Below are 26,208 nucleotides of genomic sequence, written 5' to 3'. Positions count from 1 at the left end.
TGAATTTTACATTAGTTCTTTGAAAATTATTAATTCCTATATTAACAACTCTCATTTAATCAGGGCATTCTGGTCTTAGAGTTTATTTTGCTTTTCTGCCGCAATTTGTTTTTTACTTAAATCAATGTAAAATTAAAAAAAAATTTTTTTAATGTTTATTTGAGAGAGACAGAGCGCGTGTGGGCGAGGCACAGAGAGAGAGGGAGACACAGAATCTGAAGCAGGCTCCAGGCTCTGAGCTGTCAGCCCAGATACTGATGTGGGGCTCAAATTCACAAACTATGAGACCATGACCTCAGCCAAAGTTAGATGCTGAGCCAACTGAGCCACCCAGGTTTAAATCAATTTAAAACAAAACAAGGGTGCCTGGCTTGCTCATTTGGAAGAACATGCAACACTTGATCTTGGGGTCATGAGTTCAAGCCCCACATTGGGTGTAGAGATTACTTAAATAAAAAAATAAAACAAAATGAGACAAGAGAGAATATACAGACCCAATAGGAAGAACGATTCCATCATTCTGTCTGCTGTTCGTACTGGACAGCATTGTGACCCACACCCTCACTATTCCATTGCTGACATCACTCAGGTATGAAAGGCAACTTCTAAAATCCACCCCCCTGCATGAAGAAGTCTCCCTCAACCACCAGAGTCTGTGAGTATCATCTCTGTGATTATGTTATGCTCTGTGGCATGGTGGACTTCAAGATGGGGGAGATTTTCCAGGTGGGCTTGGTTCTGATCACGTGAGCCTTTAAAAGCAGAGACCTTTCTCCAGTTGATGACAGAAGAGGGAGTCAGAGCAACCTGAAGCATGAGAAGGACTCACTGCTAGGAGCATGGAAGGAGCCACTTAGGGTGGAACGCAGATGGGAAGACCAGCCACCTACTGATGCCAGTAAGGAAACGGGGACCTCTCTACTACAACTGCAAAGAACTGAATTTTGCCAATAACAGGAATGATGAGGATTCCTGTTCTCATCTTGGCATCCAGGTAACAAAGCCAGCCAATACCCTGCATGCAGCCTTGTGAGACCCTGAGCAGAGAACCCAGCCATGTCATCCCAGACTTCTAATTTATGGAATTAATGAGTAATAAGTGGGATTTTTAAAGCTGCTAAGTTTGTGACAGTTTGTTATACAGCAATAAAAACAAACACAATGGGATGATCCTAGTATCCTCTGAGCGACTCGCTGAACTTACATTATGGTGTAGATTTCACACAAAGTACTTAAATTTGTCCTAAGTTGATAACCAAGCCACTGAGCCACCATGCGTATTAATACAACTATAGATTGCAATAGTCTCTTAAGCTTCCTTTTCAGTAACAATAAAAACTTTACCATTATTTGAAAAAAAATTGAACAAATCCCCAACATTATATCCCCAAACTAAACAACTTACTAACAATATGTCTAAAGGTTACCAAAACATTGACTGAAGCTACTTTCTCAATTCATTTCCACCCCAGATAGATACATCTTTGGCATCATTTTTTACAGCTTGATAATTCTGCTTGTCAGCAGCAGTATACATTCTTGTTCTAAAATGCACCCCTATCATCCAAAATATTATTCATGATCACCCACATATGCCTGCAACACATCTGTTTTTAGCTTTTCTATCCCTACTCCTGGATCTCACTCTAGTTTTCCAATGCATTGATTTCTTAAAATTTCATCAACCACAAATTAACTTCTCTGTCACCCCCACCTCCCGTTTCCAAATGATTATCCACACCTGAAGACGTTACAACTTCACAATATTCCTCCACTTGCCTGGCATTTTTTAAAGACTATGTTCAATAATCCCAACATCTTAAAACAATTTTTAAAATGGATATGAATGTGAATGACCTATTAGCAGGAGAGTTGAAAGAAATTAACAGTTGATTTAATAAAGAAGATGAATAGCGGGGAAATTTTTTAAAAAACACCAAAATGTCAAGATTAGATGACTTGAGGAATATCAAGCCAGTAACAATAACAAAAAGAGAAATAAGGAGAAGGAAATCAGGATAGAAACGATGAGCTGATTTTAGACATATTGGGATATTCAAATACTAAAAAGAGAGATTTTTACCACAACATTCAAAATATAATCTTATTTTACAGCTTTATAGGAAATCCTAATCTCCTGTCCTGAATTTTGGACTCTTCAACCCTTCATTGTTAAATAAATCTGCATTTTTTCTTTACACCTTGGAACTTATTTTCATTTGTACATAATAAACCATTCTTAAATTATTTTTAATGTGAGTGTAAGTCCCTACTCTCATTTCTAAAAATCTTCTATTATTTTTCTCTTTGTAATTCCGGGAGTAACAATCTTCTTCAGAAGATATTCTTCCAAACTTTATAGCTAGTTTGCTATTATAACCAAGCAAGGAAATTTCACTTCCAAAGGTAACCACAAACCCAGCTACTTTCCTCTGTAAACTATTGTTCCAACATACTTCAGCCTGAAATTTTCCAGCTGTGCCCAAGGGCTTCTTGCAACCACATGGAAACTATTTCTTGGGGCTTATTTTTAATTATAGCCTTTACCCTCCTTTGGTTCTTCAGATATTTCTGCTCCCAAGGTTACATGATGCTCCAGAGACATAACATTTGTGACACCACCACTGTATGATATCCTACAATAATGAATATCATAGGACAGATGGAAGCATTACCACAGAATTTGGATTTGTTTTTGTAGTTTATTCAGAAAGATGTCCATACTACCATTAATGTGTGTGCTTTGAACTCATCAGATGTTATTCATCCAGTTAGATGCCTATAAATACACCACACAACTAGGATCCCACAAGATGTCATGCTAAGCAAGATCCATACCCTTAATGACAGAAGTGGTAACATACATTACACATCCTTCCAGCAGGAAAATGCAGTAAAGAACGTTGTGTAACACGTCTATCTTGAGAAACAACCTCCTAATGACTGATGCATCTTACTGGCAAAAGCTTTCAAGCAAACTCCTAAGTGAAGTCATGTTCATTTCTCATAAATGATCAGAAGAAAACCAGATAGTCCAATAAGGTAGATCTAAATGTTTTCAGTTTAGTCTGAAATAATCATGATGGATATATTCATAATTCTGCATCAGAGTATTAAAATCTCAAAATGCTGGTTAATTCTAAAGTAAATCCAGATTTCATGTCTTCTAAGAAGGGGTTAAAGAGGTACAAGATGTAATCTATATGGCCAGAACTCAGGGCCTACTGTACTTTTTAGGGACTATTCCAAAATTGACCAAGAAGATTAAAAAGATTATTATGCTTCAGTTTTCCTGATAAAGAGTCCTCCATGGACTATTGCCTTAATTGTTGAGAGTCATTTTAGAGTCCATACGCTATTGTCTTGTTTCCCGTGAAGTGTGCATGGGGAAAGAAGTGGAGTAAAAGTGGTGTTTATTATAGAAAATTAATTAACTGCAGTGTGTTACTTATGTAAAGCAGCTAATCATATATTATAATTCCCTTTCTACAGATGATGAATCAGAGATTCAGAGATACAAAATGGCTTTGTAGTAAGGGTCAGGCAAGAGCTGAACCAATGTTTTTGGTTTTTTTTGTTTGTTTTGTTTCATTTTTTTAATGTTTATTTTTGAGACACAGAGAAACAGAGACAGAGAGCGAGCAGGGGAGGGGCAGAGAGAGAGGGAGACACAGAATGTGGAGCAGGTGTCAGGCTCTGAGCTGTCAGCACAGAGCCCGACGTGAGGCTAGAACCCACAAACCGTGAGATCATGACCTGAACCGAAGTTGGACGCTTAACCGACTGAGCCAACCAGGTGCCTCTGTTTTGTTTTCATGTTAATTCCAGTTCCCACACTTCCTTCACTACACCACATGGTCATCTCAATTGTATTTGAGATATATATTTATCATATTATATATAAATGAAAGTAGTTGCTTTAAAAATTACTACTGCCATAGTTAAATGATGCAACTATGTCATAGACAGTGATTCTCAAGGCATGGTTCAGGGACTAACAGCAACTGTGTCAGCTGGGAAAGTGTAGGAAATGCACATTCTTAGGTCCTTGGCAGGCCTACCGAATCAAAGTCCCAGGGAGGGAGCTTTGGCCATCTGTTTCAGCAGGGCCACCAGTCAATTCTGCCGCACGCTCACGTTTGAGCTCTAGAATAGCCGTTCCCGATATGTTGTGTGTATCATCGTCACCTGCACAACTTTGTGAACTCAGGGGTACTCCCTACACTTACATCTGTGTGACTTGCACTTGGCCAAAAAGTTGAATGACAACTGCTAAAAAAATGTTCACAAGATCACTGACATTTCAACTGCTGAAGAACTTCATTATTTTTACATATTTGGTCAGTCTAAGGGTGTATTATAGCAGTGATTCTCAACTGGGGGCAAACTGTCCACAATATATGTCACAATATTTTCAGTGTGTGAGATTGAATTTTATTTGATAAGGATTTCATGTAGGATTCTAACTGAATATAATTTGCAGGTTTTGGGAGGCTGTGATTGGAATCACAGTATGACCTAATATATCTAGATTGACAAGGTAGGTAATATTCTACCTTCCAGATATATCTAGACTTCCTTCCTTCCTTCCTTCCTTCCTTCCTTCCTTCCTTCCTTCCTCTTTCTATCTTTCTTCCTTTCTATCATCTATCTATCCATCATCATCCTTCTATCTTCTAGATAGATCTAGAAAGTAAGTCTGTTAATATTATAAATAATTTGTGAAAAAACTTACTCAAAAGTCTTTAATTTTATAAATGTCAATTAGAAGGACTTTCTGCTTCAGCTCACGAAGGAACAGCTTCTGTGAGATGTGACCTCCTGCCAGAAACAGGGAGAAAATTGTAAAAATATATAACTCTTTCCAGACATTGAACAATCGGCAGAAGAGAATTGTAAATCCTGAGAGAAGGGGAGCCAATGTGAGTCCTAGATCTATATAAGCTTTCTGCCTTCAGGCAATCTCCAGGTGCAGCACAGGGAGGGGAAGCATGTAAGGTGTTAGTCTCACTGAGGTGAGAAAATACAGACTAGTGTTCAAATAAAATAAGAAAGCTAGAATTTATAGGGAAGAGGATGAAACAGAAGAAGGAGCTCCAGAAATCTGCATAGGGGTTTCCTAAGGTCTTTGAATAAAGAGCAATACGACCATTGCAAGGTGAAACCCCACAAAGCTACCCCCCTGGGAAAAAAAAAACTGAAGGAAAAAAATAATTACTGGGTATCCATAAGACAAAGAAGTTTTGACAACTCATACAAGGCTAAGTATTATTCATTCAAGTTCCCACCAGACAGAGTAGAGAAACCTTATTGAAGAGGCTGGGCATTATGGACTGGATTGTTTCCCCCTAACATTAATATGTTCAAGCCACGGGGCGCCTGGGTGGCGCAGTCGGTTAAGCGTCCGACTTCAGCCAGGTCACGATCTCGCGGTCCGTGAGTTCGAGCCCCGCGTCGGGCTCTGGGCTGATGGCTCAGAGCCTGGAGCCTGTTTCCGATTCTGTGTCTCCCTCTCTCTCTGCCCCTCCCCCGTTCATGCTCTGTCTCTCTCTGTCCCAAAAATAAATAAAAAACGTTGAAAAAAAAAAAAATATGTTCAAGCCCTAAACCACAGTGTGACTGCATGTGGAGATATGACATTTAAGGAGGTAATTAAGATTAAATAAGACCATAATGGCGGGGCTCTAATCCAATAGGCCTGGTGTCCTTCCATATAAGAAGAGGAAGAGACACCAACGACTTAATGTCTCTCAGCTCAACTATAGAGAAAAGGCCACATGAGGACACAGTGAAGAGTGTTCATCTGTAGACCAAGAAGAGAGGTCTCTCCAGAAACCAACTCTGCCAGCACCTTGATCTTAAACTTCTAAGCTCTAGAACTGTGAGAAAATAAATCTCTGGTATTTAAGCCACCTAGTTTGTGGTATTCTGTTATGACAGCCCAGCAGGTTAATATACTTGGTGTCTGCAGAGTCCCCAGAAAAGACTACCCTATACAGGATGAACTAGTCTTAGAGAATGGGTACACTTACCCACCCAAAAATGGCTTAAAAGCAAGCCTTGAATGGACCACCCTTATTTGCAAGTAACGTAAATGCCTTCTAGACAAACTGTAGAACGCATTAAAGGAATGCAACAAAATCCAGACCCAACAATGAGAAATTTACAATGTCTGGCACCCAATCCAAACTTACCAGATGTGCCAAGAAGCAGGAAAATATAAACCTTAACATGGAAAAATATCAATTAATATAAACGGACCAAGGAATGACAGAGATAATGGAATTAGTGAACAAAGACTATAAAATAGCTACAATAAATATTGAAAATATGCTCAGATTTTAAAGGAAATGATAACTATAATGAAGATATAAAACAGGGTGCCTGGGTGGCTCAATCAGTTAAGCGTCCTGCTTCAACTCAGGTCATGATCTCAAGGTTCATGAGTTCAAACCCTGCATCGGGCTCTCTGCTGTCAGCACAGAGCCTGTTTCAGGTCCTCTGTCCCCCTTCTCTGTCCCTCCACCGCTTGCTCTCACTCTCTCAAAAATAAATGAACATTTAAATAAATAAATAATAATCCAATGAAAGTTCCACAAATGAAAAAAATCATTACCTGTCGTGAAAATTTCACTGGGTGCGGTTGGTAGCAAATTAAACACTTGAGAAGTGAGAAAAGATATAAACTGGAAGACACAAAAATAGAAACTGTAAACTGTCCAATATCATAGAAAAATTAAATTAAACTAAATTAACAGAGCCTCATTGTCCTGTAGGACAATATGAAGCAGCCTAACATATATGTCTTGTGGAGTCTTGAGTAGGAAAAAAAAGGTGGGAGGGAAAGGTAGAATAGAAAAAAAATCTTTGAAGAAATGACAAGAGAAATTTTTCAGATTTGATAAAAAATATAAACTCACAGACTCCAAAACCTTAACGAATCCTAAGCAAGATAAAAAGAAAATTTTTAAAAAGCTACCCTGAGAATGTCATAATTAAATTGCTGCAAACAAGTGATAAAGAGAAAGTTTTAAAAACGGCCAGAGAGGGGAGAAGGGGTAAAGATACATTCTGTATGGAGGGCAAAGATAAGAATGACTTCAGGCTTCTCATTGTCAGAAATAAGGGAACAGGACCATATCTTTAAAATGCAGACAGAAAACAAAAGGTCAGCCTAGAATTCTGTACCCAGAAGAATTCTAGGTTGAAGAAATTCTCAAAAAAAGCTGAGAAAATTCATAGCAGACCTGGACTAGGAAAGAAAAAAAGAAAAAAAAAAAAAAAAGATAAAGGAAGTTCTACAGGCCAAAGAAAAATGACACCAGATGAAACCTTGAATCTACACAAGAGAAAGAACATCAACAATGGTATGTGGGCAAATATAAAAGAACTTCATTTCCAGTTTAAGTTCTTTGAAATGTCACTTTAAAAAGCATTAAGCAGATGAATTCCACCAAACCTGTGTATTCTTCACACATGTATCTATTTCTGTAAATATTCCTTCTATCCTGAGTGTGGATTACAAGTGGATTTCAACTTGAGCAAACACCGTATCTTAATTTCATCCTTATAATTAATATTCACTCCTTATCATTCTATTGCTTTTTCCATTATGTTGCAGCTTTGCAGCTGGTGGGTGTGGACAATATTTAACTTATTAAAGAACTTTTTGGGGTGCCTGGGTAGCTCAGCCAATTAAATGTCTGACTATTGGTTTCTGTTCGGGTTATGATGTCACAGTTCATGAGATGGAGCCCCAAGTTGTGCTCTGTGCAGACAGCGCAGAGCCTGCTTGTGAATCTCTCTCTCTCTTTCTCTGCCTCTCCCTTGCTCAGGCTTTCTCAAAATAAATAAATAAACTTAAAAAAAAAAAAAACTCGTAGCCAATTCTGATACACCTTCAGTCACTTCAGCATGTAACAATCACTCTCCGAGACACATTGTGTGGAAATTCTCAGAGAGTGCAAAAGAATGCTTAATAGTTTGCACAGAGTGACAAAGCAAATTCATTTAATAGAGACGAACATGGCTTCGTTACTGCCTGCCGAAAGATACTCAGCTCAACTTAAAGGATCTACATTCCTTCAAATTATGTATTGTACTCAATCTTTGGAATTATTCTTCTACTTCTTCCTTTTTTTTTCCTTTGGCTCTTTTTTCCCGTGAATAATAAATACATTGCTAAAATATAGTTTAGTAATTTAATGATCCAGTTTCTTTTCAAGGTAAACTCCTTTACTCCTTTCAGCTATCAAATTACCCAAACCCATTGCAGCCTGGAGAATTATGTTGCAATGGAAAAGTAGGATATTGTCAGCAAAATCAAAAGATATTTTCAAAGGAATATATATTTTTTTTACGCAAAAAACTTAGATTTTAAACTTCAAGCATCTCCTGTCTAAAGTATTTTCTGGAAAAAGAAATATAAAATTGAAGAAAAAAGAAAGCTAGTAAAATATCCTTAAAATTCTTAATATTTAGTGTTGGAATTTACATTGCATGGCAGGAAGCAAAAAGCAAAATTTTATTACTCTCTTACAATTCCTCCAAAGACTTCCCACAGAGCTTGAAATAAAATGTAACAGTCCTTGTCATTTCACTCACCTTAATGTTCTGGCCCCTGACTTGGCAGGTCACCTCCTGCCATTCTAGTCCCACCGTCCTCAACAAGCTCAAGCCCTAGTAACCTGGTAACATTCTTCTAGTTTGTTAACCTTGCCAAACTACAGCCCCCCCCACCCCCAACCATGACCTCACCAAAAGCTGTTCCCTCTTCCTGGGAACACTTTCACCTGCCTACCCATCACCTCCCTCCTTCCTTTCTTCCATCTGAATTAGCTTATAATACTTCATTATATTCTTTATTTTCCCTTCAGTACATTTATCTTGCACGATAATATGTACTTGCATATCCTTTTAATGTCACTCTATTCCAGTAAGTGGGTATCAAGTCATTTTGTCTCTCTCCTTATCCAGGAAAGGTGCCTGGTACAGAGTGGGCACTCCGTGTTTATGGAATGAAGGAATAGCTAGATTCGCACATGAATCCATGAATGCTTTTTACAACAAATTCCATTCTTAGATGAAACCTACAAACTGTGGTGGTATTTGCTATTATTTCACATGTGCTAGTGGGTTTTTCAAGAGCACTACATACATTGAAATTGGTTCGCTTAGCATTATGTGGATTCCTAAGTGGTAGTATGGGGGACCAGTTAAAAGCATCTTATTGCATGTGAACACTTAAGGGTACCAGATGCTCAGAAATTCTAATGTTCCCTCCAAAAAAGTGTGCCACACATACTTACGAACTTATACTGGAAAATGGAAGCACTTGTATAAGATGTTATAAAATGAAAAGGAAAATTCATTCAGGCAGTGGAAATCCAAGTTCCAATACGAGAACTCAGCATTTCTCTGTAATGGCAAGGTGATTCTGTGTTGCAACATCTCCACACCGTGGCCAGATCTAGAATAGCTTACTACTCTGTGGGAATGCATACTTTTCAGGTCTTAAGTAAGGGTAATGTACCCAAGCATGTATTCAACGCTAAATGGAACTAATTTGAATAGTTTCCTGAAAATCTTAGTCCAAAATTTTATTAGTATCCCTTAGTCATTATGGCTTAATGTCACGTTGGCACAGTTTACTGTGGTTACTTTTCTAATGGTTCACTCTTCCCTTTCCTGCTACACATGTCTCAAATCAATTAAAAAAAAAAAAAACTCAAATATATGATTTAGAAGGAAAAACTAGAGAGAACTACACTATAAATTTCTCTATTTTAGCAGTAAATTCTTTTATTAACCATTACCTCCTTCCCCAAAATGTATCTAATCTATGACAACCTGAAGTGCTAACCTGAGTTAAGCTTAAATTTTATAATTTTTTCAAAAGTTTGTACCACTGTATTATTTAAGATCTACTGTTTTCATAGCTACTCTTCAAAGGGCCTTGGTGCACCACCCCCTTTCTAGTATTGAATGAGGAGTACAAATACTTCCTAAATGAAGGAAAAAGGGAGAAAAATCTAGCTAAATTTCCCAATCCTCCTTGGTCAAGCCTTTTTGACAAAAAATTTTTTTTTTTTTTTGGTTGAGTGAACCCTCAAAGCATCTGGCCCATGATAATGGGTCTGACAGCTTTGTTAAAAAAATATTAATCTAGGGCCACCTGGGTAGCTCAGTCGGTTAAGTGTTCGACTTTGGCTCAGGTCATGATCTCACGGTTTGTGGGCTCAAGCCCCGTGTCCGTCTCTGTGCTGACAGCTCAGAGCCTAGAGCCTGTTTCGGATTCTGCGTCTCCCTCTCTCTCTGCCCCTCCCCCACTCGCTTTCACTCTCTCTCTCAAAAATAAACATTAAAATTTTTTTTAATATAGTAAAAAATATTAATCTATAAAATGCCTTGATTGGCTTGACAGTAATTTTACCATGGAATGGAGAAAAGGCATTTTGTTAACTAAAATCATTCATTTGTTTTTCCTTCATCCAACACTGACAACTTTCTGTATTAAATCTGCAGATCACACAGCAAAGATTTTTACCAAGTATGTACCTCCTAGAAGAAAGGAACAATGTTACCACCTCCTTTTGTTTTCTCATCAGCTCTTAATACAGTTTGACGTCCATGGGGGATGGCTAGTAATATTTAGAATGTCCAACATATGCAAGTCATTTTTTAATCATTTTATTATATGCTGGTCCTTGTAACTATGTAATTCTGAATCGCATATGATGTGTTAACACACCATGTGACTTTTATGTTGTCCTCTAATCTTTCTGGGCTCTTCATTCCTCAAGTGTCAAATGATGCAGGTTAATTTTCTATAAGGCCTCTTCCAGATTTAAGAATCTATGGTCATTTTGCATTTGGAAATAATAGTTGAACAAATACAAATTTTTTAAACCACATGCCAAATACTTAGGATTTATAACGACTTTTTTTAGAGAAATACCTTAAGGAGAAAACAATTGTTGCATCTGTAAAGATATGAATTAGATCATACAAATATTCTAGATAACAGACAAGTACATGGAATGTCAAAATTACATTGTCACATCTAAGGTTACGGGGTATGTCATGTACTGCCAGATTGATGACCACAGTTAAAAAGAAAAACTAATTCCATTGATTCAATGGATGTAGCTAAAATAGGTGAACATAAGAGCATTATTGCTAAAATCACTACAGGGAGGTCATTTTTAAAACTTCAGGGCTTTGGAAGGTGCCTCCGTCAATGGGAAAAATGAACTGAGACTGTTTCACTACACTTCATTTGTCCTGTAACTATTTCTGGAAACTATTGTTTTGGTAAATGCTCTGAAGATGAGAAAATCCCTGTAAGAGTGATAAATAGGAAGGGAAGTAAGAAATCATCGGTCAAATAATTGGAACCAAATGTCAAAATCAATTAAAATAGCATTAGAAATATTATGTGCTTAAAAACCGAGTTACAATGAGAACTTTATTAAAGTTTTCTTCAGTACATAAATTTCCTTTTGTATTGAAGTACAGGTGACATACCAGGTTGTATTAGTTCCAAGTGTACAACATAGTGATTTTGACATTTGACATTATACAATGCTCACCATGATAAGTGTAGTTACCATCTGTCACCATACAAAGTTATTACAATATTACTGACTACATTCCTCATGCTGTGCTTGTAATCCCTGTGACTTGTTCATTTTATAACTGGAAATTTGTACCTCTTAATCTTCTTCACCTATTTTAGGTATCCCCCACCACTCCTCCCCTCTGGCAACTACTGGTTTGTTCTCTATATTTATGAGTATGTTTCTGTTTTTGTTTGGTTTCTTTTAGATTCCACATGTAAGTGAAATCATATGGTGTATCTGTGACTTATTTCACTTAGCATAATATCTTATATGTCCAACCATGGTGTTGTTAACGGCAAGATTTCATTGCTTTTTAATGGCTGGGTAATATTCCATTATATATATATGGTATATGCATGTATGTATGTATATGTATGTGTGTGTGTATATATATATATTTTTTCCCCATACATATATATCTTCTTTATTCATTCACTTATCATTGGACACTTAGGTTGCCTCAATATCTTGGCTATTGCAAATAATGCTGCAACAAACACAGGGGTGCCTGTATCTTTTTGAATTAATGTTTTCATTTGCTTTGGGTAAATAGTCAGCAGTGGATTTACTGGATCATATAGTATTTCTATTTTTAATTTTTTGAGGAAATTCCATACTGCTTTGGCTACACCAATTTGCATTCCTACCAAAAGTTCACGAGGTTTCCCTTTTCTTTGCATCCTCACCAATACTTGTTATTTCTTGTCTTTTTGATACAAGCCATTCTGACAGGTGTGAGGTGATATCTCATTGCAGTTTTGATTTGCACTGACGATTAGTCATGTTGAATACCTTTTCATGTGTCTATCGGCCATCTTCATGTCTTCTTCAGACAAATGGCTATTCAGTTCCTCTGCCTATTTTTAATCAGATTATTTGGGGATTTTATCATGTGGAGTTGCATGAGTTCTTTACATATTTTGGATGTTAACTGCTTATCACATATATCATTCACAATATCATCTCCCATTCAGTAGGTTGCCTTTTCACTTTGTTGCTGGTTTCCTTCACTGTGCAAAAGCTTTATAGTTTGATGTGGTCCTAACAGTTTATTTTTGCTTTTGTGTTTCCCTTGTCTGAGTAAACATATGTAGAAAAAAAGGTCAATTTCCAAGAGATCACTGCCTATATTTTCTTTTAGGAGCTTTATGGTTTCAGATCTTATATTTAGATCTTTAAGCCATTTTATTTTTGTATGTGCTCTAAGAAAATAGTCCAGTTTAATTTCATTTGCACATAGCTGTCCATTATTCCCAACATCATTTATGAAAGAAAACTGTCTTTCCTCCATTGTATATTCTTACCTCCTTTGTCATAGATTAATTGGTCATATAAGCATGGGTTTATCTGGACTCTCGATTCTGTTTCATTGATCTATGTGTCTATTTTTGTGCCAGTACTGTACTGTTTTGATTATTATAGCTTTGTAGCGTAGCTTGAAATCTGGGATTGCGAAACCTCCAGCTTTGTTATTCTTTTCTCAAGACTGCTTTAGCCATTTGGTGTCTTTTGTGGTTCTATACAAATTTTAGGACTATTTGTTTTAGTTCTGTTAAAAATACTATTGGTATTTTGATAGAATTTGAACTGAATATGTAGATTTCTTTGGGTGGTATGAACACTTTAACAACATTAATTCTTCCTATCCATGAACATGGTATATCTTACTATTTCTTTTTGTTTTCAATTTCTTCAATGTCTTACAGGTTTTAGAGTACATATCTTTCACCTTGGTTAAACTTATTTTTGAGTATTTTATTATTTTTCTTTTTGGTACTTTACTCTTTTTAATGAAATTATAGATGGGATTGCTTTCTTAATTTCTCCTTCTGCTACTTTGTCATTAGTGTATAAAAACAGGACAGATTACTATATATTAATTTTGTATCCTGTAACCTCACTGAGTTCATTTGTTAGTTCTTTTTTGGTGGAATCCTTAGGGTTTTCTATATAAGTTATCATTTCATCTGCAAATAGTGACAGTTTTACCTCTTCCTTACCAATTTGGATGCTTTTTATTTTATTTTTCTTGTCTGACTGCTGTGACAAGGACTGCCAGTACTATACTGAATAAAGGTGGTGAGAGTGGACATCATTGTCTTGTTCCTGATCTTAGAGGAAAAACTTTCAGGTTTTCACCATTTATTTCTAAGCAATGTTTAAGCAAATTGTTTTTAAACAATACACAACATTTTTAGTCATTATTTTTAAGGTATTTTCTCAATAGACACAGGCAACCTATGAATCATCTAATTCAGTTCTAGTTCTCGCCCCTTAGTTCAGCATGATGCTATGACAATGGACTTAGTTCCTTTTTAGCTACTGATTACACAACTCTTTCTGGTTCTCTTCTAGCATCCTAAAAATAGTTATTCCAGAACTCATTCCAGAAATATTGTTTCTACCAATATTTTCTCTGTTGTCTTTGGGTGGAATCATAATTACCTGTCTTCTAATATCACCATGGAACAGATACAAGGTACTTAGCTGCCTTCTCAGTATCTCTATAAAGAATATGTAAAATTCAATGTATTTAAAACTGAACTTTATTTTCAAAACCAGTACATTCTACTATATTTCTATTTCTATTAATGGCATAACAATAATTTCACCTAGCCTCAAAAGGTTGCAGTTATCTGTGAATCATCCATGTCATCCCCACACCCAATGCTCCATCAGACTCTGAATCTTTTAATTCTCATCTCCGTGTTCTTTATCCTGCCCATCTTTTCTTTCCCACTTCAAGTGCCACTGTCATAGCTACAGGTACTTCATCATCTCTTGCCTGGAATATTGCAGTGGTCTCTCAAGTATGCTTCACATATCAGATTCATCATTTTTACATTCTCAGTCTTGATTTATTCTGTGCCATTTTAGTCTTTCTAAAGCACACACAAAATCTTATAATTCTTTGTTAAAAATCCCTAAATATCTTCTCATTGTATATGAAAAAACAGAAACCCTAATAAACAAAGATTTTTCGTGAAGCATTCTATATTATATTTCCTTCCGGTCTCTATCTCCATGTTCAACTGTAACCAAGCCATCCTCAGTTCTCTGAGTTTGCTCCCAGTTTCAGGGCAGTAGCTCTTGGTGTTATCCCTCCTTGTGGTGCCCTCTTCACTTCATCTCTACCTTTCATCCCTTTGCTTCTTTGGCTAGTTTGTTACTTCCCTTGATTGCTTCTGAAATTGATCTCTCTACTTTCTCCCAATTCTTACAGTCCTTTAAAAACCACATATTTTTAAAATTTTCAAATACAAAAGAAGGTATAGGCAGGAATGTAAGTAACAAATAAAAAATTAAAAACATAGTTGAAGATCTCGGTTTACCCTTCCCCAAAGGAGTTTTCCCTCTTTCATAGAGGTAATCATGACCATAATTTTGGTATTTTTCACTCACACGCAATCTTTATAATTTTGCTATATGTGTATGTAAAAAACTTTTTTTTAACATTCATTTTTGAGAGACAGAGACAGAATGTAAGTGGGGGAAGGGCAGAGAGAGAGAGGGAGACACAGGATCCAAAGTAGGCTCCAGGCTCTGAGATGTCAGCACAGAGCCCAACATGGGGCTTGAACCCACCAACTGCGAGATCATGACCTGAGCTGAAGTCAGACGCTTAACCGACTGAGCTACCCAGGCACCCCTGTAAGTATGTATTTATAAATAATATATAGTTTTCATTTTACAAAATGTACTAAAATAATGTCATGCTGTATATCTTATCCTATGACTTAGGAGATTTTGGATGGGGCATTTATAACAACGTAGATGGAGCTAAAGAGTATAATGCCAAGTGAAATAAGTCATAGAAAGACAAATACCATAGGAGTTCACTCAAATGTGGAATTTAAGAAACAAAACAAACAAGCAAAAGGAAAAAGAGAGAGAGAGAGAGAGAGAGAGAGAGAGAGAGAGATCAAGAAACAGACTCTTAATTATAGAGAACTGATAGTTACCAGAGGGGAGGGGAATGAGATATGGGTTAAATAGGTGATGAGGATTAAAGAGTACACTTGTATAAGCACAGAGTGATGTATGGAATTGATGAATCACCATAATGGACACCTGAAACTAGTATAACACTTGGAATTAAAATAAAAACTTTTAAAAAAAATAGAGTATTTGGATGAGGGTGCTCAATATTTAGCTTTGCTGATACACGTAATCCAAATTTATGTCTACTCATTAGAATATTCCATTATAATATACAATTTTTAATCTAATCTCTATGTTGACAGACATTTAAATTGCTTCTCCTTCTTTATACTATTACAAATAATGTTGCTAAAACCACTTCCTTACCCATATATTCCAGAGTTTTTTCTGAGTTTATATATCTAGAAGTTAAATTACCAAGTTGCAGAATCTGTTCCAATATTTACTTTCAGCACTGTTCTCATTGCTCCACATTCTCACTGAAATTTGGTATTTTCAGGGCTTTTTCATTTTTGGTTAATGTGAGAGATATGACTTGTTTCTCATTGTAGTTTTAATTTATACTCTCCAGATTATATATGAACTTAAACAAGCTTATTAGTCACTTATCTTTCTTCTCCTAAAAATTGCCTATTCATCTATTTTACCAACTTTTCAATTAAGTTGTCTTTTCCTCACATATATATTAGTACTTTTTAAAAATTCTATATGCTAGGGACGCCTGGGTGGCTCAATCAGTTAAGCATCTGACTTCGTCTCAGGTCATGATCTCGTGGCTCATGAGTTTGAGCCCTGCATCAGGCTCTATGCTGACAGCTCAGAGCCTGGAACCTGCTTCACATTCTGTGTCTCCCTCTCTCTCTGCCCCTCCCCCACTCATGCTCTGTCTCTCTGTTTCTCTCTCTCTCTCAAAAATAAATAAACATTAAAAATTCTGTATGCCAAAAACATTCTGTGCTCATGGATTGGAAGAATAAATATTGTTAAAATGTCAATACTACCTGAAGCAATCTACACATTCAATGCAATCCCAATCAAAATTGCACTGGCATTCTTCTCAAAGCTAGAACAAACAATCCTAAAATTTGTATGGAACCACAAAAGACCCCGATTAGCCAAAGTAATATTGAAGAAGAAAACCAAAGTGGGAGGCATCGCAATCCCAGACTTTAGTCTCTACTACAAAGCTGTAATCATCAAGACAGTATGGTATTGGCACAAAAACAGACACATAGACCAATGGAATAGACTAGAGAACCCAAATGTATGTCCAACTAATCTTTGACAAAGCAGGAAAGAGCATCCAATGGAAAAAAGACAGTCTCTTTAGCAAATGGTGCTAGGAGAACTGGACAGCAACATGCAGAAGAATGAAACTAGACCACTTTATTACACCATACACAAAAATAAACTCAAAATGGCTGAAAGACCTAAATGTGAAACATGAAACCATCAAAACCCTAGAAAAGAAAGCAGGCAATAACCTCTTTGACCTCAGCCTCAGCAATTTCTTGCTCAACACAAGAAATCAACAAAACTAACAATCAACAAAACTAAAAGGCAACCGACGGAAGGGAAAAGATATTTGCAAATGACATATCAGATAAAGGGTTAGTATCCAAAATCTATAAAGAATTTACCAAACTCAACACCTGAAAAAAAAAATAATCCAGTGAAGAAATGGGCAGAAGACATGAATAGCTACTTTTCAAAAGAAGACATCCAGATGGGCAACAGACACATGAAAAGATGTTCAACATCACTCATCATCAGGGAAATACAAATCAAAACCACACTGAGATACCACCTCACATTGGTCAGAGTGGCTAAAATGAACATATCAGGAAACTACAGATGCTGGCGAGGATGTGGAGAAACAGGAACCCTCTTGCACTGTTGGTGGGAATGTAAACTGGTATAGCCACTCTGGAAAACAGGGTGGAAGTTCCTCAAAAAATTAAAAATAGAACTACCCTACGACCCAGCAATAGCACTACTGGGAATTTATCCAAGGGATACAGGAGTGCTGATTCATAGGGGCACATGTACCCCAATGTTTATAGCAGCACTTTCAACAATAGTCAAATTATGGAAAGAGCCTAAATGTCCATCAACTGACGAATGGATAAAGAAGATGTGGTTTATATATACAATGGAATACTACTTGGCAATGAGAAAGAATGAAATCATGCCATTTGCAGCAACATGGATGGAACTGGAAGGTATTAGGCTGAGTGAAATAAGTCAGTCAGAGAAGGACAGATATATGTTTTCAATCATATGTGGATCTTGAGAAACTTAACAGAAGATGATGGGGGAAGAGAATGGGAAAAAAATAGTTACAGAGAGGGAGTGAGGCAAACCATAAGAGACCCTTAAATACAGAGAACTGAGGGTTGATGGGGGTGTGGGAGAGAGGGGAAAATGGGTGATGGGCATTGAGGAAGGCACTTGTTGGGATGAGCACTGGGTGTTGTATGTAAGCGATGAACCACAGGATTCTACCTCATAAACCAAGAGCACACTTTATACACTGTATGTTAGCCAATTTGACAATAAATTATATTTTAAAAAATTCTGTATGCTATATTGTATCACTCATATTTTCAAATATCTTTGCTCAATTTTGGCTTATCTTTCAAGTTTTTTTTTACGTTTTCATTAGATAAATAGAATTTTAAAAATAATGCTACTATAGCGTACAATGAGTGTCCAATAATGCTTCACACAAATGAAATAATTTTATGCATATGAAGTCGACTTAACCATCTTCCTCACATATTTTGTACTATGATGCCTCGTCTAAGAAATATTTCTTTATCTTTCAGTCATCACATGTTCTCCTTTATTTTTTTCTGAGACTGAAAATTTTGCTTTTCTCATTTTGTATATTAAACCATATTAAAGTGACTTCTGCAGGAGGTAGAATGACGATTTGTTTCCATATGGATCGTTAGTAGTACTAAGAATTAAAAAAATTTTATCAAGTTTCACCATCTTTTTCTTTTAACTGGCAATTTAATCCATTTACATTTATTATGGTTACTGATATATTTGAACTTATTCCTAACGTTTTAATTTTCTAATTGTCCTGCTTTTAAAATGAATTTTAACTTCATTTTCTGTTAACTTCATGTTTCCCCTTCATTTTACTTCCTAAAAATTGTTAACACTGATTTTAGTGGTCACCTTTAAACTTCTAACATACATGATTCCAAAAATTCTAAAGTTAATGTTTCTACCATCCTCCTAAATAATTATTATTTTTTTAGTGTTTGTTTATTTTTGAGAGACAGCGAGCAAACAGAGGAGAGGCAGAGAGAGAGGGAGACAGAATCCAACCAGGCTCCATGCTGTCAGCACAGAGCCCACTGTGGGGCTCAAACTCACAGAACTGTGAGATCATGACCTGGTTGAAATCAAGAGTCAGACGCGTAACCAACAGAGCTACCCAGGTGCCCCACTAAATAATTATTTTAAATGTCTTGTTGGCCATATTTCCAGAAAAGACTCTCCAAATAGTACTTACTACTTCTTTTATAGCTTGTACCTTAACCTTCTTAATAGTATATTAATTTGATTATATTGTACCCAGTAGATTGTAAATTCCTTCAGAATATACATACATCTTCCTCATTTTCCCCCCACAGTGCCTTTGAAGAATGCTTGCATAAAGAAAACGTCCATAATACACTGCTATTGAAGATTTATGGCTGACTGGCCTAACTTCTCCTGGAGGACACCAAATCTGTGAAGTTCCAAGCTTTGGGCAATATGAAATAAAAAGGGATTAAACACATTAGGTTTCTGTCACTTACTTACTTTAGTTACCTAGAGTAAAAGAAGCAGAAAACTAGGATGTCATGGATTTCAAGGGAATAAAAAGTTTCAAGGAAATGTACCAACTCTATTAAGTTAGCAAAAAGATCTAGTAAAAACCTCTAAACTTTTTTTTTAATCTCCAGTTAAAATGGTCACTGATGACCTTGTGAGAGGAATTTTTGGTGCAAGAGTTGAGCAGAAGACAATTTGCAGTAGGTTGTGAAGTAGAAAAGAAGAGGAGAAAAGGGAGAAAAGGAAACAGATACAGAGTAGTTTCTAGAAGCTTAGAAATAGGAGGTAGAATTGACAATATCAAATAGCTTTATTTTCAGATGTTGAACACATTAAGTAATCAGCATATTTTGTAGAATTCTCTGATCACAAGATAATTTGAAGTTAATTATATATGTATTATATCTGGCTTACTGTTACCATGAAAGCAAGATTCATGTCTTTTCATCTTTGTGGACTCCATAGATCTAACATCAATAATACTCAGTATGTATTTGATGAGGTAACTTATCTAGAAAGACAGTGACCTCCCTCTTACCAAACATATTTTGAGAAATTTGAGTAACTACCTGTAATGAAATACTGTAGAAGTTAATTTCTGCATTACTTTTTAGGGTGGAATAGATAATCTCTAAGGTCTCTCTAAACTCTAAACCATGTAATTATATGATGAAAGGCATTATTTATATTCAATGGAATTTTAATTAAAGATATTTTAGTTACCAAGATAAATTTCTCACTGAAATCACAAGTAATAGAAAAATATAAACAAATATGTATTCATATGTAAATGCTAGACATAAAATAATGTCATTAACTAAAGTCTATTTATAAATTAGTATATTAGAAATAGTTTTCAAATTATTAAACCAAAGCTTATATATAATCACTATTATCACCACAAAGAATTTACTGCACAATCATCTCTCAATATCAAAAGCATTATATAAATATACCTGCATTACAAACTATTGAAAAATATATCCCACATTCATGGAACACAATAAAATTCATAGTCAAAACGTAAAATAAATGTTACTGAATAAATCGGCAATATTTACAAATGTCCACAAATGTGATTCTCTTTAAAGAACATAACAAGGATACTGTATTTCCTATGAAACACAGAAAACATCTAGACCTGAGATGATGGTTGGATCTTACCTGTTTTTCTTATGCCAATTGATTAGGAATGGTGCCTGGAAAAATGTATTCAAGAATGTGTGACCTCCTTTGAGCTCAGTGGGAAAGAATGAGAAGATTGATTACTGGTGTCTGCTATGGTTTGGTGGGTGAAGGACGGAGGAGGAGCTTGGAACCAAGCATTTGCCAATCCTTTTTAGACCATTAAACATTTACATTCTGCAAACTTTCTCCCTCCACTTCCACCACCTTGACAAGCTATAAAAATCTCTCCTCATTCATATTTAAATTGTTAGCCATTCTTCCAGAATACATCCTCTTCCAGCAAAGTAATGCTTATTTTTGGTGAACAAAATCACTTTTGTTTAGATTTGCGAAAGACAGAGTGGCATTCCAGAATTTCCTTTCACAGATAGCCATTATCCATCATCAGTATAATATTAATGAAGAGGGAATGCAAGGTCAACCCAGAAGACATTAATTTGGAAACGAGAAACCAGAATGATGTGGGTAACAACAGTACCAAAAGAGAGAAAAAGAGTGAGAAAGAAAGAAAGAAAGAAAGAAAGAAAGAAAGAAAGAAAGAAAGGAAGGGAAGGAATGAAAGGGAAGGAATGAAAGGGAAGGGAAGGGAAGGAATGAAAGGGAAGGGAAGGGAAGGGAAGGGAAGGGAAGGGAAGGGAAGGGAAGGGAAGGGAAGGGAAGGGAAGGGAAGGAAAGGAAAGGAAAGGAAAGGAAAGGAAAGGAAAGGAAAGGAAAGGAAAGGAAAGGAAAGGAAAGGAAAGGAAAGGAAAGGAAAAAATAAAAAAGAAATGCTGATTCAGTATCCGTTCCCCGTCTGGGTCCAATGCTGCCCTCCTGAGTAGTGGTTAAAATTCTCCTTGCTGCAGCCATCAGCACAGCTGCTAACTACCACTGCTGGCACCTGCCCCCATACCCACTAGTCCTTGAACACCCTCCCCCCCCTGCTGGCATAGATGATCTCCTCATCATGATCATAGTTGTTCCTTGTGGCGGTTCTATCAGTCAAAAGAGAACATGAGAAATCTGATTCAGAAAGACATGGTACTTTATGGAAAGATTTACCACTGTGCTTCTTTAAATAAATAGATTCCTCTAGTGCACTAGACATCTTATTTACTAGTTATACACAATTACCAGGAACTCACATTGATAAATGAGAAATCAGACTATAAGGCGATTCTTATATAATTGTAAAAGCAAGGCCAAAGCTCTCCAAATTAAGGTGACTGATCCCTCAAGGCCAGTGAAGCTTCTTGCACTTAGGTAAACAGAATATCTTTTTCCGTAAATGTCTCATTGGGTCTCTGCTATGAATGTTCTATCCTAACCTTCTTGTTCATTGTCTAACTTGAGGATTTTGCTTTCTCTGCAGCTTCCTCAAATAGAAGCTACTTCCTCTCACACTTCTCTTATCAGTGGACATGAAGGTGATCATCTTCCTCACTCCTTCTTAAAAACACTCGGCTCTGAATTTCATGTCATCAGACTATACCAAACAACACCTTCCTTGTTGCAATTATCGACAGATCCTAGGTCACCCCCTTTCGTTAAGGATTTTAAATCCTAGGTCACAGTTACTTTCACTAACACCGCTCCTATGATTTCATAGATGATCACTCCAATAACCAATAGCCACTCAGTTCCTTTTTCTCCTCTACTCCAATGATTGGATCCCACTCTCTGTCTTCATCTTCTATGGGCTGAAGTGTGTCCCCCCACAAATTTATATGCTGAAGCGCTACTCCCAATGTGATGATACTTGGAGATGAGGTCTTTAGGTTATAAGGTTGAGATGAGGTCATGAGGGTACAGACCTCATGATGGGATTAGTACTTTTATAAGAAGACACCAGAAATCTTGCTTCCTCTCTTTCTCCACCCACATGCACCAAGAAAAGGCCGTGTGAGGACACATGAAGAAGGTTACCATCTGCCCTGCCTCTGCTAGTGCTTGGGTCTTGGATGTCCAGTTTCCAGAACTATGAGAAATAAACTCCTGTAGTTGAAGCCCCCCTCCCCCCCAGTCTGTAGTATTTTGTTAAGGCAGCCCAAGCTAAGACTTCATCCACTCCCATTGGCATACCTTACACCTTATTACCTAGGACTACATCCCCTGCTTGATAACAATTTCAGTATCGCATTTTCCAACTACTGTCTCTTATATTTCCAACTCACTCCCTTCAATGCTGTGATTCCAGAAATCCTTAGGCCTACAGTTATTAATCCTATGATCTTTTCACTGTCAAGTTTGGTTTTTAGTCCCTTCTTTAGTTTAGTTTTTATCTCCTTCTTTGCAACCAGCAAAGGTCCATTGTCAATTGCTATATAATCACTCTCTTGAGTACATCAAGTCTCTTACCTTTCCTTAATTTTACTCTTCTGGCAAAACCCCAACCCCAGTTAAATTCAACTTTATGCACACTCCTCACCTGGACTCAAGAAGAAGAACATAGAAGGAGTAAAGTTTAACCATCTCTCACTTTGAATTTATCTTCACAAAACTTCAAGTGGGCATAAAATGTTACCAAGAAATTCTACTACATTTTCCTAACCCAGGTACATTTCTGCTCTCCCACACAACTATTTCACACCTCTCCTTCCCTCTTTTCAAAGATCTAACACTTATTTCTCTCCTCGGTCCCAAAAAATGACCTATTTTGCTTCCTATTTTAGTAAAAGATAAGTAAATGAATAAAAGCAATCAGAAGAGAGTACCTTCATTCTCCCACCACATCCCCCTTGCTGTCTGCACCTGCGCACCTGTACCTTTCTTCCTCTTGCTATGATAACAATAACCGGCATCTACAGAGCCCTGACTGTTCACTAGAAATCATTCTAAGCACTTTTCATAAGCCAGCTAACTTAATCTCCATGACAGCCCTATAAGCCAGGGACCATTTTTATTGTCGTTTCACAAATGAGACCAGAGGCATAGAGAGGTAAAGTAACTTGGCTCCTGGACACACAACTGTGTCGGGGAAAGCTTGTTCACTATGTTGACTCCTGCTGTGCTGCATTTATATGAATGAACTGTCTGTGCACCTAAGACCAATCCTGCTACTGTGCCTTAGATACCATCCACACCTGCCTATTCTGGGATATCACACCAGTAGTTAACCCCAATCTCCTGATCTCTCCTGGGTCATTACCATAAGGATAGCATTTTCTCTCATCCTTAAAAACCCTCCCATGACTCCACATCACTCTCCAACTACCACTTCATTTCTCTGCTCCCTTTTAGATCATAACTCTTGTAAAAGAGTGCTCATTACCCCAGTATCTTCCATTCTGCCTTGAACTCCTTGACAGTCTCCTATCCCCTGTCACTTAAGTGGCCCTTGTCAATGACTTACCATTTAAACATTTGCTCACTTCTTCCTCCTGGAAATATTTTCTAAAGGGGCTTTTAGAACACCACCCTCCTTTGGTTTTCCTTGGCTTTAACTAGCCACTGTTTATCTATTTCTCTTACCAACTCCTCATTTCCCTGACGTCTTAACTTTGGAGGCATCCAGAAGTCAATCCTCAGACTTCCTCAGTACCTAAATTCATACCTTGCTGGTCTCAGCCATTATCATGGTACTAGATAACATCTTTATGCTAATGATTTCCAAATTTATACCTTTGGTTGGAGTCTGCTCTCCAAACACACACTTTAGGCCTTCTTGACAGGTTTCAGACACTGCTTGAGAAAATCAAGGGGTATCATTATTTCACTGTCAACTGCAAACTTGATTATCTCCACTTAGCCGTGTAGTAAACATCTCAAATTAGCACAAACAAAAACAAACTCCTAGTCTTTCTCCACATCTCTCCTACCCCAGCTGGTCTCTCCTGCATATGCTTGCATCTTCATTCATTGCAACTGCATCCTTCCAGGTGCTCAGGCCAGAAACTCTGGAGTCCTCATTCTCTCTTCTCTTTGTCTTGCCAGCAGGAGATTCTGTCAGCTCTCCCAACAATATCTTGAGTCTGACTAATTCTCACAACCTTCACTGCCACTGCCATGGTCTAAGCTATCCATCTCTCACCTGATTTACTGCAAATAGTTTCTTAATTGGCCTCACTGCTTCCACCCAGCCTTGTGTCCTCACTCTTTCTCATTTCAAGGATCCTTTCAAAAAATCAGATCATACTACTCTGTTCAGAATCATCCAGTGGCTTCACATTGTGATTAGGGTGTGAACCACAATTCTCATCATAAACTTTAGGCGCTGGCTTTGTGCCCCCTCGGTACCTCTAATTTCCCACTACTCTGCCTCTTGCTCGCTGATTCACTCTAGCTATACTGGTCTTCCTGATGTTCCTCAAATCTGCTCAAGAGTTTCCTACTTGCTGTTCTACTTGGATAGCCACATCGGTCGCTCCTGTACCACTTTGTACTCTGCTTAAATGTTGCCTTCTTAGAGAAGTTTTCCCCACCATTCCATATAAAAAATAACTTACTTTTTAATAAGCTCTCCCCTTTATAACTTAACTCTCTTGCCTATTTTTTACCAGTAGGACATGTCACCATCTAACCTTGTTATATTTTACATGTTTCTTTACTTTCCTACTAGAATGTAAGCTCCATGAGGACTGAAATGTTTTTCTCTTTTGTTCACTGTTCTTTCATTCACCAAGAACAGTGCGTAGAGGGGTGCCTGGGTGGCTCAGTTAGTTAAGCGTCTGACTCATGGTTTCGGCTCAGGTCATGATGTCATGGTTTCGTGAGTTCGAGCCCCTTATTGGGCTCTGTGAAGCTGGCAGCTCACAGCCTGCTTGGGATTCTTTCTCTCTCCCTCTTTCTCTGCCTTGCTACTCGTGCTGTCTCTGTCTCTCTCAAAATAAATAAACTTAAAAAAAAAATTAGTGCTTAGAAAATAGTAGGCACAGGATAAATTTTTAATGAATAAATGACTTAATAGAGGAGTGAGTTAACATCGCATTCAAGAGGGGATTTTGTGATTGGTTGCTATTAGGCACACGGTTCTGTATAACATTTTCAGGTCAAATCATGTTTACTAATCCTGGAATAAAGCTCAGATTAAGAGATCTTTTAAAGTCCTATTGGTATTAATTATTAATAAATATTAGAGTCGGTGTTTTTTCTTTTCATTTCTAAATCATTGCTGAACTAGATGCATGTTGCGTCGTATATTTACCATTACTATCATCTTCTAACTTGCTTCTCTACCTGAGTTATGGATATTGTATTCTAATCTATTTTACTAATGGCTCCCAAATTAACCTTTCTAGAGAGCACTCTAACAATTACTCCCTGGCTCAGAAGACGGCTGTGGCATCTCAGTGTCTAATGTAAAATCTCTCAAACTGGCCCTATCCCACCTCTCCTTACTTTTCTACTACTTCTACTTCATCACCCTGCACTCCCACCACTGAACCTTTGTGGACATCAGCAGTCCTGCCTGTAAAGCTGCTCCTTTACCTCAGAGACAGGCACACATTTTGTGTTAAAGATCGGGTAACAAATATTTTAGGCTTTGCAAGTATAGAGGAGGAAAACTCTTCCCTTCTTTCTTTCTGGGTACTTTTGGCTGGTCTATTAATCAAATGAAATAGATAAACAGGAGAAAAGCAAATTGGATTATGTATATATGAGAGCGCCATAAGAGTAGGAGGCCCACGGGCAGTCAGCCTATTGA

The 26,208-nt window shown here is 37.1% G+C and overlaps 1 long non-coding RNA gene across 2 annotated transcripts; it reads left to right on the top strand.

The window, feature by feature from the left end:
- The first annotated feature begins 575 nt into the window (after positions 1 to 575).
- On the top strand, positions 576 to 19,362 carry LOC122242038. 2 transcript variants are annotated; one of them, XR_006222174.1, is made up of 5 exons: positions 576 to 655; positions 779 to 994; positions 4,484 to 4,540; positions 4,769 to 4,922; positions 19,214 to 19,362. It is a non-coding gene; the product is annotated as an uncharacterized LOC122242038 (long non-coding RNA). The 2 variants fall into 2 exon arrangements; XR_006222175.1 differs by having other exon boundaries at positions 585 to 655; positions 762 to 994.
- The last annotated feature ends 6,846 nt before the right edge of the window (positions 19,363 to 26,208 follow it).

The sequence above is a fragment of the Panthera tigris genome, chromosome C2, assembly GCF_018350195.1.
Source record: "Panthera tigris isolate Pti1 chromosome C2, P.tigris_Pti1_mat1.1, whole genome shotgun sequence".
Taxonomy (NCBI): Eukaryota; Metazoa; Chordata; class Mammalia; order Carnivora; family Felidae; genus Panthera; species Panthera tigris.
Note: the sequence above shows the minus strand (reverse complement) of the source record. Positions and strands in the feature narration are given on the sequence as shown.